The 9,216-nt window shown below is 53.4% G+C and overlaps 1 long non-coding RNA gene across 1 annotated transcript; it reads right to left on the bottom strand.

Annotated features, from left to right (window-relative positions):
- Window positions 1-5,985: 5,985 nt before the first annotated feature.
- LOC113900804 lies at window positions 5,986-6,873 on the bottom strand. Its single transcript, XR_003513253.1, has 2 exons — window positions 6,732-6,873; window positions 5,986-6,219 (listed from the first exon to the last, which is right to left on the bottom strand). It is a non-coding gene; the product is annotated as an uncharacterized LOC113900804 (long non-coding RNA).
- Window positions 6,874-9,216: the final 2,343 nt, after the last annotated feature.

The raw sequence follows: 9,216 nt of genomic DNA, 5'->3' as shown, positions 1-9,216 counted from the left end.
GACGTCACTGACAGCATCATTCTGGGTCTGCTGGGGGCGGGGCTGAGCCCAGCCCCTCCCCTCCGTGCCAGCATTTCATTAAGCTGGCAGGCTGGGCTTTGACATTTTTCAGTCTTGAATTTGGCTTCAGTGCACCACTGTTCAATCTGTAAGACTTGATTTCAGGGAGGGGTAATGAATTGGTTGGTAATGGATCTGCCCCTTGGAGGTGGCCTCCGCTGCCTGGAGCTTTGTGGAGGATGGGATCACTGTAGCAGCTTCGGGCAACCTGTAAATAGTTCCCAAGCTCCTGGTGCCACACGAGGTGCCTGGCACTGTAGCGAAGGGAACACACCACGTGCATCCCTGTCCCCCCGGAAAAAGTTATAGTTCAGCAGGGATTAAATGAATGACATGTGTGAATGATTGCAAGCATCACACGGATGTGTTTCCGGATCATACAACGGGGCTCCAGGCCTGGCCTGTGGGTCGTGGGGGGCTTTCCCCCAGAAGGAAGAGCAGGTGAGAGGCCCCGGATAGGGGAGAGCCTTCTGCTTCCTCTGAGGTCTAGGAGCCCATGTGGTGGTACATGGACCGAGGGGGCAAGAGAGGCTGCCAACCCAGAGAGGAGCAAGCCAAGAGGGATTTGAGTTCAAGGATTTGGGATTTGAGTTGGGCTTCCCCTGCTGCAGAAACCCAATCTGACAGCCCTTTAAGGTCTGACCGGGCCTGGACTCAAACAGAAGCCGCTGGTTTAGGGCAACCAGCAGAGTTAGAAGTGAATGCCCTGGTGTCATGATTTATTATAGCAGCCAAGGCCTTGGATGAAGACAGGTTTCCTCCCAAGCATGGAGCCCCCTCCTGTCCCTGGGAAGCCCCAGATCCACCCTGCAGCCTCCCAGGGAGCAGGTCCATAGACTCCCAAAGACAGGAAGCTGCCTGGGTGGGATGCGTGCTCTCTGGTAGCCTGGAACCAGCCTGGGGGCTCCAGAGTCAGACAGATGGGGGATGACCTGGGGCTCTGCCACCAACTAGCTGTAGGACCTAGCAAGTCACTTGGTGTCTCTGGGCCTAGTCTTTTTTGTTTTTCCTCTCGTAACACAGAAATACTAGTGTCCACCTTCCAAGGGCTATTGTGAAGTCAAAGAGATGATGTCTCACTGATGCAAAATGCTGAGCAGGGTCCCTGCTACGTAGCGAGCCTTCAAGCTTCTGGATTAGGAACTGGTCTGTTTAACATATGAGGCAAAGACCTCTCTCCCTCTGAGTGACTCTTTCAGAAGCACCCACCTGCCCCCCGAAGTCTGGCCCCTCCTCCATACCTCGCTGGTGAGAAGCCAGACACCAGGAATCCTTAGTCTGGGGTTCCTTGTGGATTCCTGGCACTTCTCTTCCAGAATGTTCCACGCAGCCCATGCAGCCACAGAGGAGGATGTCCCAGACTGTGTCACATCCCACCTTCTTGGGTGTGGCCATGATGACCTGTGCGGCCCTGTCCTGAACTCGGACAGATGCACATGAAGTTGGGTGCAGAACGCATGGAGAGTGAGCAGTATACTGTGGTCTCTCTGTGTTCTAGCTTATTGATACCATGTAACCAGCCTTCCAGCAAAGTCATGATATCATGCCCACTTTACAGATGAGGAAGCTGAGGCTCAGTGGGGTGAAATCCAGAAGAGGTGAGGCCCAAATCCCAAGAAGTCCCTGGGGCCTCCAGACTCAGATGTTGCAGACCACAGGGACTGGGATGTGCCCACTCAGCTTTCCAGCAGGGCATTCCCCCTACTCTTCCTGGGTGGGGCCCATGATCCAGGCTGACCTCAGGAGGGGAGGAGGAGCCCAGCCTAGAGAGGGGCTATTAATATCCAGAGGCCTGTGTCAGCATCTTGGCCTAGCAAGAGCTGCCGGCAGGTTCCCAGAGCTACAATGGGCTCCATGCCGGGGAGGGCCATGGAGTCCAACTGGACTTTGGCCCAGGAGTGGTGAAAAGTGGGCTTTGGATTGGGTCAACCTTGGGTTCAAACCCCAGCTCAGCCTCCTCTACTTTACTGACCACAGGCACATCCTGCCAGTACTCCTGGCTTCTCTTTCTCCCTCAGGCGGCTCACTCAGACTGAGACCTGCCCCTCCATCTGTAAGCTGGGGTGAGAGGCAACTGAGAAGCAGGCAACTGAGAAGCAGGCACCAATCCTTTATGAGCTCCTACCACAGGCTACACTGTCCCACTTCTGAGCATCTTAGAATTCATTCATCCATTGAATTGATGCTTTCATTGATCTCTTCCTGCTTATAGTTCTGTATAGTTGGGGAGATAGTATATACACCTGTGAAATAACTAGCCAGTTTCCAAAACAGTATATTTTTACCAAGAGCCTTATTTTTTCTTATCATCAAATGTTACAGTCTTACAGCAATAAATTCAATGAATACAGATGATATAATATAGGTGTAACCCTGGACTTCCTTGGTGGTCCTGTGGTTTAGACTCTGTGCTTCCACTGCAGGGGGTACAGGTTCCATCCCTGGTCAGGGCACTAAGATCCTACACACTGCATGTTGCTGCAAAAAAAAAAAAAAATGAAATTCTATTGCCTGGGTGCCACGACTGTTAGCATGAGAACGGTCAGGTTACAAAGGAATTCGCACTTCTCATTTCCAATTATTGAAATGTTTTATGACAACCAAGTATTATTTTAACAATCAGAAAGAATATCTATTAAACTGTATCTATGTATAGCAAATACAGAGATAAACAAATATGCATTTAAAGTATGACTGTATTTATATAACCTTTTAACCTCTCCCTTTTCATATAACAATATGGACCTGGCAATGTCTCCATGACAACCCATCAGTCTTCAACGACTGCTTGGTATTTTTTCATGTGGCTGGGCCAAACTTTGTAGAAGCAATTCTCTGTTTTTAGACATGTAGATTGTTTCTATTTTGTGACTGTTCAAAACTATTAAGTATTAGGCGGCATAGCCATCCTTACACACACACCCCTGTGCACTGAGGCAGAATGTAAATAAGTGGCTATAGCAGCGAGTACCAGATAAAACGGTGTTTGGATGCAACCCCGTGAGATCTGATGAGTCAACCTAAGCCACCTACTGCAGCGCCCAGACCCAGAAAACCAGGACAGGGTCAGAGACACTTCTAGCCAACATGGCAAGTCTAACCACACTCTTCTAGAGCCGAGGAAGAAAAGGCTAGAGTGGTGACATCACCTATAAGGCCACAGAGCTGATCAAGCAAGACCAGAGTTAAGATGTGGGCTGGCCGATCCCTATAACTCTGAGCCAGAAGGCTGTCTTCCCAGACATGAGTTTTTCCGTTACCCACAGTTTTTCTGTTCCCTACCCACTTGGCCTCATTTGTCACTCACTCATTCGCTCTCTCCCTCTTCGAACATTTAAATTTTTTTTTTTTCTGACTTTGTGGCAGGAGGGATCTTAGTTCCCTGACTAGGGATTGAACCTGTGCCCCCTGCACTGGAAGCATGGTGTCTTAACCACTGGACCACCAGAGAAGCCCCTGGAACACTTTTTGGGGTCTGCTATGTGTCAGGCCCCCCTCCCCATGCAAGACCAACGGGCAGGACAAAGGTGGTCGCATGCCTGCAGACCACCTGGCCTCTCTGAACCATCGCCTCACCTGGCCCTTGGTCCATATAACTTCTCTCTTCTAGCACTGTCCGTTACTGAGAGAGGAGTGTGTGGTGTGCAATGAAGTGTCTCAGGACTCAGCCTAAAGTCCTTGCCCCAACCGCTTGGCCACACTGCCTGTCACTTGAAGGCAGGAGAGATTTTCTGGCAACATCCTGGGGCCTAGAGCTGTTTATACATCATAGACCCTTGTTATTCATTGTCTTTAAATGTTTAAGATAGATCAGCTGCTACTACTGAGCTGATAATACTCAGTTATGATATGATAAATATGATAAATACTACTACTATTTATCATTAACTTGTACTTAACATCGCTCCTTGGCAGACTCAGAGCTAAACCCGCGTCTCAACTGTTGCCGCAGCTTCATAGGCTTTTAGTCCCTGAGGCACAAACGAGAACACCAGAGCTCAGAGGTGAACGGGTTCTCTCTGAATCATTGCATGAGCCAGCAGGATACCTCGGAGTTCAAACATCACCCCAATACCCCTTACCTTCTCCTGCCCTTTAATTCTCTCCTTGGTCAGTTTCCTTTCTAACACGTCATACACTTACTTGCTCTGCATGGGTTTAGCGGAGTGAGAGCCCGTGAGGCAGGGCCTGTTGTCTGTTTGTTCCTTTGGGGGCACAAGTTGTCCAGGGAGCCTGGAATCTAGGTGGTGTTATTGCTTAGTCGCTCAGTCGTGTCCAGCTCTTTGTGACCCCATGGATTGTAGCTCGCCAGGCTCCTCTGTCCATGGCATTTTCCAGGCAAGAATACTGCAGTGGGTTGCCATTTCCCTCTCCAAGGATCTTCCCGACCCAGGGATCGAACCCACGTCTCCTAAATTGGCAGGCAGATTCTTTACCACTGAGCCACCTGGGAAGCCCATCTGGCACCTAGTAGCTCAATAAACGTATATGGAATGACTGGCTGGCTGGGCTCTGATCTACAAATCTTGCTGTTAAAGATAGATGGCCAAGCGGAGGCAGGCTATTTGGGGGTGATGGCCCCAAAAAGAGGAGGGGAGGGGTGAGAAGCTCCACTCTGGGGAGAGGCAGAGCTGGCGGGGAGAGGAGGGAGAGGCAGCCTTGCGAAAAGCATCTTTCATCACCGCCTCCCCCAACCCCGCCAGCTCCCGCCCCGGATCGCTTTCTCAGTTCGCATTTCCAAGGCCGCTCCTGGGTTATTTCGGTCGGGAAACCTGATCCTTCGCTGGGTTTATTTTAGCACCTTGGAGAACTCCCAGTGCCGCACCCGATCCGAGGCCGCACCCAGCCTGCTGACCACGCCTCCGTCCCCGTCGCTCGCGGCGGCGGGGCGCGCGCGGGGAGCCGGGCCGAGCAAGCCTCGGAGGCGCGGCGTCCGCGTCCTCCCGCACCTGCGGCGCGCGGGACGGTGATGCCCAACCCCGCCGCCGCGAGGATGCCCGGGCGGGGTGGGGGCGCCAGGGGACAGTGCCAGGTGACCGGTGGCAGGCACCCGTGCTCGCTGCCCAGGCCGCTGCCAGGACCCGGGCGCCGCTGCTCCCTCCTGCCGGGACGGGGTACGTTCGAGAGACCTGAGAAGGCGTTTGTTGCACCGAACTGCGGCTCCGATGGCGAAGCCGGGGACGCGGACTGGCCCTTGCGCTCCAGGCTGGAAGAAGCAAGCCCTCCCCCGCCCTCCCTGCTCATCCCACAGGCTCATTAAGGATCCTCTCCAGCCCCAAAATAACATCCTGCACGCACACGTGCACAGACATGCACACTCACACACGCCCCTACGGCCCACCCACTCACACCCCAAACGTGCTCCCCCCTACACTCACCGTCACACACACATCCGCACAGACACACACTCTCACCCACAGACAGAGGGGCTCACATCCACCCCTACGCGTGAACGTGCGCCATCGTGCACACTCACACAGACATACACTCGCACAACCAGCAAACTGCCCTCTGCACTCACACACTCACACACTTGTGTGACATACATCGTCACACAAGGCACACACCTCCATACAAAATATACACACAATCTCATCTGCACCCACACCACTTGTGGTCACTCACATGACTATACACCTCATACACACACCCACATGGACACACGACGTACATACCCCTCCCAGACACAAAAACGCACCCCACAGTTATACACAACTGTCACATATACCAACTCACACTGTCACACACACCCATTTACACACACAGTCACCCACACACTCTGCCTGACACACCATCACACCCCTCACACCCCTGGAACATGCATCCTTCACCCTCCCCTCCCCAAGCTCGCTACTGGACACGCTCATCAAAGCAACTTAATCATACACGTCGTAATTTATAGCAATCAATACTTACTCATAACTGTTTCAAGTATGAATTTGTACCTATTTATTATTCATGTTAATTAATACCTCCATTCATCATTCTTGGCATCTCTGGGGCCCACGGGGATGTGAGTGCTGAGGGGAGCAGGTCTGTTGTCTGTCTGGGCCCTGGCTGTGTTCCCTGGTGCCTTCTGAGCGCCCAGCCCAGGTGTCCAGTCAATATGGGGGAGGGAATACACGGGCCTGAGATGGTGGGGAGGCCAGCTGATCAGACCTAGAAGAAATGTGTGCCTGAGCCTTTGGCTGGAAATATTTGCGGCCACCCTAGACACCTGGCTTTATGCAAGGCCCCATGACGCACATTTGCCCCTGCAGAGAGAGTGAGGCTATCACGGACCTGGGGGCCAGGAGGCCTGGCTTCTAGTCCTAGAGCCCTCCCTGTGTGACCTTGCCGGGCCTGTGTCTCCCTCTGTAGGGGAGGCTAGCTCAGAGCCTGCTCTGAGATCCTAGCTGTGCCAGCTTGGCCAGTCTGAGCCCACTCCCTGCAGAGGTGAGGTGTCTCAGTCATGCCAGGTGGGCCCTGTAGCCTCCTCACCTCTTGACATGTCCCCCTCCAGCCACCTGCCTGGCCCACCAACCCGGCCTGCCTGTCTCCCAGGTGGACATTTCAAGCCTCACCATTGGCTTCCTGTCTGGTCCCGAACAGTTAAGGATAGAACCCTGTCTCCCAGGGCAACAGAATTCCAGCACTTAACATTTCCATCTGCAAAACAAGGGCTTTCCCACCTGTGAAATGCCTTTCTGTTCTCATGATGACTGCACCCTTGAGGCTGAGAGCCCTTGGAGGACCAGCTGTGGCCTTGTGGATGGTGCCTGCAGCCATGAAATTAAAAGACGCTTGCTCCTTGGAAGGAAATCTATGACAAACCTAGACAGTGTATTCAAAAGTAGACACATCACTTTGCCAACAAAGGTCAGTATAGTCAAAACTATGGTTTTTCCAGTAGTCATGCATGGATGTGAGAGTTGGACCATCAAGAAGGCTGAGCGCTGAAGAACTGATGCTTTCAAACTGTGGTGCTGAAGAAGACTCTTGAGAGTCCCTTGGACTGCAATGAGATCAAACCAGTCAATCCTAAAGGAAATCAACCCTGAATATTCATTGGAAGGACTGATGCTGAAGCTGAAGCTCCAATACTTTGGCCACCTGATATGAAGAGCTGACTCATTGGAAAAGACCCTGATGCTGGTCTGAAGAGTGAAGGCAGGAGGAGAAGGGGACGACAGAGGATAAGATGGTTGGATGGCATCACTGACTCAATGGACATGAGTTTGAGCAAACTCTGGGAGGTAGTGGAGGACAGGGGAGACTGACATGCTGCAGGCCATGGGATCACAGAGAGTCGGATGACTTAGCAGCTGAACACCAACAACTGCAGGGAATGCTGGTGAGAATGCCTGCTACATCGAATCCCCCAGCCTCCAGGTCTCAGAGCCATTGAGGGGTTCTATCCACTCCTCCTTCTTCATCAGGCCTCAGTATCCTCATATGTGGAATGGGCTGGTGATGGGACTGGCTCACAGGGTTGTCATGGAGAGCCATGAAGCTGATGCATGCAGAGGCCCTGGCTCCAGTAATGTTCAATGAAGAGACCCTGCATTCAGCTTTCCTGCAGACCTGGGAGGGCTTTGGACTCATTGACACTGTGTTAAAACCCATCTCAGGGTGTTCCCTGGTGGTTCAGAGGCTAGGACTCTGAGCTCCGCATGCAGGGGGCCTGGGTTTGATCCCTGGTCAGGGAACTGGCTCCCACATGCCGCAACTAAGGATCCTGAGTGCCGCAGCTGTGACCTGGCACAGCCAATGAATGTGTGTGTGTGTGTGTGTGTGTGTTTATATATATAAACCCAGCTAGGTGGGGTCAGGCTGTTTCTCCCTCTGGTTTGCTGTGTGATTTTGGGTTTTCACGACCTCTCTGGGCCAGCGTGCTGCAAACTGAGGGACCTTGTCCTCCCACCAACGGCACTAAGAGCTCCTAAGTTGCCACGTTGGGGAGTTCACCATCCCCGAGGAGGAGTTGGGGTTGTGCCTCCTGACCTCTGCTCTTTCCCCTTCACCGGTGACATCAACACAGAGGAGTCTGGGGAGACTGAGGTCTGAGGGGGGCATGTGGGCGTCCCCGTGGTGCTGGGCACATCACAAGCAGATGACCCCTCCCTCTTTTCTGCTGACGCCAGCTTTTCAGTCTCGTGTGGAGGCCTCATGGGCCCTCACATATGCTGAGACAGCCGTGGGTCTGTGCCCAACACCCACAGACTCCAGAAAACGCTGAGCAGGAAGCAGGGCTGTGCGGAGAGGCAGGAGGGCTGGAGGGCCCGAGAGCTAGGGAAGCCACTGGACCTCAGAGGGCCCATGGGGAGCCGGGGTAGGGGAGGCAGGTGTGGGCTGGCCCTTTCAGACCCTCCATCGCTCAAGGCGGGCCCAGGGGTGCCCGTCCTTAGCTCAGAGCCTGGGAAAAAGGCCCCCAGACACCACCTGTGCTCTCCCTCTGCAGAACTGGCCCTCAAACTAGCCCGAGACAAAATACAGCCTAGGAGGTGACGTGGAAGAGGAGGCATCTCTGGGATTGAGGGTCAGGGGTTTTCTATTTTTTGCTCACCCCATGGGCACCCAAGCAGTCTTCTGGTGGGACTTACCAGACACAGGGTTTTCTAGCGTCACTTCCCCCTGGGCTCAGAGGGGGCTGGCCCCCAGGCAAGGGGGGAGGAGGAGATAAGTGGGCTTTGAACTTGGCCAGATCTAGGGGCATGCAGACTCTGGAAAACCATGGTCACCTGACCCATGGGTCTCTCTGTCCAGCCCACCTCCTGGGGCCAAGGGGGTCGGAAGAGATAATATCTGCTCAGTGGTGTGGTGGGCTTCTCAGGTGATGCTAGTGGTAAAGAACCCGCCTGCCAATGCAGGAGACATAAGAGATGTGAGTTTAATCCCTGGATTGGGACGAACCCCTGGAGAAGCAAACGGCAACCTACTCCAGTATTCTTGCCAGAAGAATCCCATGGACAGAGGAGCCTGGCGGGCTACAGTCCAGAGGGTCGCAAAGTGTTGGACATGACTGAAGTGACTTAGCACGCACGCATATGGACACGTGGTGGACACCTTATCGTCATCATCATGAACGCAGGCCAACCGAGCCCAGAACTACAGGGTGTAACGCCACTTCTAAGAGGCATCGAGGACACTCGACTCTTGGAAATCATCTCCGGGGGC

This window comes from Bos indicus x Bos taurus, chromosome 11 (assembly GCF_003369695.1).
Source record: "Bos indicus x Bos taurus breed Angus x Brahman F1 hybrid chromosome 11, Bos_hybrid_MaternalHap_v2.0, whole genome shotgun sequence".
Taxonomy (NCBI): domain Eukaryota; kingdom Metazoa; phylum Chordata; class Mammalia; order Artiodactyla; family Bovidae; genus Bos; species Bos indicus x Bos taurus.
This window is presented reverse-complemented; position numbering and strand designations above follow the sequence as displayed.